The sequence below is a fragment of the Natrix helvetica genome, assembly GCF_964273705.1.
Source record: "Natrix helvetica genome assembly, chromosome: 1".
Taxonomy (NCBI): domain Eukaryota; kingdom Metazoa; phylum Chordata; class Lepidosauria; order Squamata; family Natricidae; genus Natrix; species Natrix helvetica.
In genome coordinates, this window is record NC_138548.1 from 219,728,731 (window position 1) to 219,733,914 (window position 5,184).

Genomic DNA, 5,184 nt, shown 5'->3' on the forward strand with positions numbered 1-5,184 from the left:
CAGGGTGTGGCCTACTCGGCCTCCTGCATCACAGCGGGGTGGGGGGATTGTCACCCTCCCCAGGTTCCGGAGGCTTTCCTCAAGCCTCCAAGAGGGCAAAAACAGTGTCCTCAGGCTCCAGAGGCCCTCCGGAGATGGAAACAGACCAGTTTATGGAACTTCTGTGAGACCCATTTCTTGCCCTCCCCAAGCTCTGGAGGCTTTCCTCGAGCCTCTGGAAGGGCGAAAATGGCCTCCCTTGGGCTCTGGAGGCCCTCCAGAGGCCGGAAACAGGCCCATTTTCAGACTTCCGGAACTTCCGGGAGGCTCGTTTCTCGCCCTCCCGGAGCCTCCGTGTGGGCCCTGCACTTACCTGGCATGATGAACGGGCCACATGGAGACTCTTGAGAAGGGCAGGATGGGCAGGGCCAGCCAGTCCTTCCAACTACCAGTTCGGTGAACCAGATGCAAAATTAGCATCCACTTCGTCCGAACTGGTCCGAACTGGCTGAATCCCACCCCTGCCTGAACCAAACTTTTATCTTCCATTTGATGTTCTTGTGATTCTCTATTAGGCTTACAATGCTTATTGCATTGAAATAGTAATTAATATGCATTGCTTCCTCTTCTTGTCCTTGTTCGGTAATAGAATATTAGTTGAATTGATTAGCTTTGCATAATTTCTACTGAATGTTGAATCATAATATACAGCCCTGACTGACTATCATTATTATTAGTTTTATGAAACAAACTATCTTTCAGGCTAATGTGCTTGCTTCTAATCCTGTGTGTGTCCCTCTCAGGAACAGAAATATAGCAATCTCAGTATATTTTGAAAGTAAGATATGATAAGAACAAAGAGCCTGTCTGATGTCAATCAGGAGTCAGGAGTGTCAAACTGGCGGCCAGTGGGCCAGATCTTCACATGCAGGCCACCCCCATCTCAGCACTGCAAAGGGAAAAAAATGTTACGATACATCACATGTCGGCAATGTGACATCGCAGGTATAGATCTTTTCAACGTCATCATGAAACATCCCTCTCAGACAATCACACAGATCCAGAAGTTGGAACATTACCCAAAGGAGACAATTCTAAGCTGGACTTTGTGTGGGGAGATCTACTTCAAAGTAGCTAAACAATCAAAAGTCAGAATGGACAAGATCTAATCGGCACCAGGGAGGCCAATGATGAATTTTGATGCTATGTTACTACCAGTCTACCATTTACTTCCTGACTTGGCTTCTCAAAAAGACCTCCTGCGCTTTCTTGCTTCCTTGTTTATTAATCTTTCTCTCCTAGCCAGGCTAAAGGCTTTTTGGATATAGAGCAGAACTGGCTAGATAATGTGCGAAGCGTGTGCTCAGCGAACCGGTTGTTAAACTGATAGGATCCCATGCCTGTCTCAACCCACAGACAAACTGTAGCTTTGAAGACGTTGTTTGGCTTACAAAGAAGCAGGGTCAGATGGATGTGACAGAGATAGATAAAAAGATACACAGCATGGAAGCTGGGAGTGTGGAAAGTTATTCTCCTTTGCTCATGATGTCGGAATGCAAGATCAAACGCTGAAATAAATCTGGGGAGATCAGGATTAATAAAAGAAAATCCTTCTGTACAATACATAGCTGTAGCTGCCAAAAGATGAAACAAAAGCTCCCAATTTAGGTGGTTTTTATATAGTCTGGACACACCCATACAGGACAGGCCTATTACAATCAATGACTGCTATTGTCAATGGATATAATATACTCTTGAATCACTCTTGAATCTTGTATACCCTGACAGTGGGTCTCCAGGGAATCTCTGCTGGATTAATGTGGAAAAGTTGGTCTGCTGCAGCAACTTATGATCTTAACACATCTTAACACAAAGTTATATGTTGCTGCCAAGTCACATTGAATAAGTCTCCACTGATTTTAATAATATCTCAGGAGAAGCAGTATGTGTGTTTGGGTGTATGTGGCTGTGTAGGTATGGATCTGGCTCTGTAGGTATATGTAGGGTATGATTGTGTAGGTGTGGGTATGCGTGGAGGAGCAATAATAATTACACTTAATAATTAATTTGTAATGACACTACTAATTTCCATTATGGTGTTAGATTTTTCAAACCTTTGTAATACGTATTTTTAAAGCGTTGTTTTGTTACGTTGCTAAATTGTTTACTATAGATCAGGGGTGTCAAACTTAATTTCACTGAGGGCCGTATCAGGGTTGTGTTTGACACCCCTGATTGGGGGGGCAGGGTGTGTGTGGCCAGGGTAGCTGTGGCCAGCTTGACATCACTCATGTCGGGGATGCCTGTGGTGGCCGAGTACTCTGCCAGCGAAAACAGACTCCCAAGCTCCATTTTCCACTGCAACGGCCTCCTGCAACCCTCTGCTAGCAAAAATACATGTGACCCTCCTGAGCTCCATTTTCACTGGCAGAGGCATTGTGGGCCAGTCCTTCATTGTTTCCAGGGAGGCCCTGCAGGCCATATCTAAGCACTCAACAGGCTGGATCCGCCCCCTGGCCTTGAGTTTGAAACCCCTGCTATAGATGTTTTAGTATTAAATATACCATAAATGTTATAGTATAGTAGATATAGAAGTATCTTATATACCAGCAGCCCTCAACCTTTTGGGCACCAGGGAATGCCATGGCCCGTGCGAATCCATAGACCGGGGTTGGGGACCCCTGTTATATATTGTATTTGGTATTTCCTTTCACCCCTGAAGCAGTAAAAGAGGAAGTAAAAAATAAGTAATTTTACCATTGCAATTATATTGCTTTATGTTATTATGTATCCCATAGACTTTAACTGTTCTTGCAAGCTGATGTGAGCTGGAATGGATTGGGCACCTTACCAAATTAATAAATAAATATGAAATATGTTCGCATTAACACTGGCCTGACTTTCTGGGAGGGAAAGGGGTCTTATTAAGCATGGTGAAATAATGCTTATTTGGAAGAGCCTGCAAGCTGATTTTTGACACAATAGGTTTGATGTATTTAATATTTTCCAGCCTCACGTCTTTCATGTTCCATGCATCAGACAGTATTGTCTTCTTGCTTGACAAACCATCACTGAAATACCAGGTTAGGGACAAAAATATTTCTATGTGGGTGTTAAGCAGTGATGGGATTCAAAAAAAATTTACTACCGGTTTTGTGGGCTTGGTGGGCGTGGCATGGCTTGGTGCGCGAGACAGGGGAAGGATACTGTAAAATCTCCATTCCCACCTCACTCCAGGGGAAGGTTACTGTAAAATCTCCATTTCCTCCCAATCAGCTGGGACTCGGGAGACAGAGAATACATGGGGGTGGGGCCAGTCAGAGGTGGAATTTACCAATTCTCTCAACTACTCAAAATTCCTGCTACTGGTTCTCCAGAACTGGTCAGAACCTGTTGAATACCACCTCTGGTGTTACGTTTGGCAGCACATAATAAATCAGTTTGATAAAGTCAGCCAAGTATTTTATAGCATTTGAAATTTGCAAACATTACCTAATGATTTAATATGTTGTCAAGATTCTAATCAAGACAGATTTTGGTGCAATATGTCAATGCAGTCATTATGTGAATTCTGTCAACTTGCTAGCTATGAAATGTCAAGATTGGGATGATCCTATTTTACTTGATTGGTTGTAACAAAATCAGATATAATCCATGTGAAATGGCAGCTCTAGTATAAGGCAGTATGAAGCACCTTCTGTGGTCATCCTTGAAACATATTGGGTGTGCACACATTTTTCTCCAGCAGTTTTGGTGAAATTATAATTGGTGTGTGTCTGTCTATCTGTCTGTCTGGTCTTCATACCATTACAAATTCACCCTCTGTTATTGCAAGAATATTTGAAGTTTGTTTATGGTGCAGGAAATCTAATAATAATTTTGAGGCACTAAAATACTTCAAAAAGATAAAATAACTCAAATCTGACAAGATCATTAAATCTCAACATATTAGAAATTATGTGCAGGTCCTTATGAGATCTCATGTGAGCAGTGGTGGGATTCAGCCAGTTCGCACACTTCGGGAGAAGTGGTTGTTAAGTTTCTGAGCAGTTTGTTAAACTGGTTGTTGTAAGAAATCATTAGAGCAGAGAACCGGTTGTTAAATAATTTGAATCCCATCACTGCATGTCAGATGTGGTAATTTGGCAAGCTTTTTGGCCATTTTATTATTATCTTTTAATTGTATGGTTCTATAGATGGTATTTGGAGTTCCTGCAGATACCCTGGCAACCAGAAGCTCCATATTGTCCACCTTGCTTTTCTATTGACCTACTTCATGGGACTGTTGTGAGGATAAACAAGAGGAAGAGAAAGAGCCATGAGTATGTGATCAAATTCAATGGAGTCAACGGTATTCAAGTAGCTCCCATAAATAATGTGGTAACTTTGATTTCTCTCCCATCCTAACATTAAACTTTTATTAGTGGACAAAAGCTAAAACTCACAATGGGGACAATGATGCATTTTACTGGTTAACTTTTTCCTTCAAAAAGAGAATGGTGTTTGCTCTTCTTTCGAAAAGCTTGGAAATTTCATCCATTGCTAAATAACGTGTAAAAGTGTTTTTTTGATACAATCATAATACATACTAAGCCATTCAGAAGACTTTTTAGTAGCTACTAGGATAGAAATTCTGCTAACCTAGCAGTTCGAAAGCATGTAAAAAATGCAAGTAGAAAAAATAGGGACCACCTTTGGTGGGAAGGTAACAGCTTTCCGTGCACCTTCGGCGTTTAGTCATGCTGGCCATATGACCACGGAGATGTCTTTTGACAGCGCTGGCTCTTCGGCTTTGAAACAGAGATGAGCACTGCCTCCTAGAGTCAGGAACGACTAGTACATATGTGCCAGGGGAACCGTTACCTTTTAGGCATAGAACAGTTTGTTTTCATAAAATCCCAATTTATGCAGCAATGTGCAATTATTACTTGAGTGAACTTTCTGAGGAACAACCCTTTCCTAGTTTTCTTAATGACAGCATATAGCTCTGCCTTTTGGATCTTATAAATTATTGGATTGCTTGCCTTCTCTCCATGTCAGCCTTAAATAATTATCTTGGCTGTCATAACACAAGAATTCAAAGGGCTGATCAATTTTCTTTTTCTTTTTTCTTTTGAGAAGTGGATGATAAATGTTGCACCATATCCATTCTTCTTTATCCAGTGTATATGGAAGAAAAATTAAAAGAATCACAAAAGAACACCA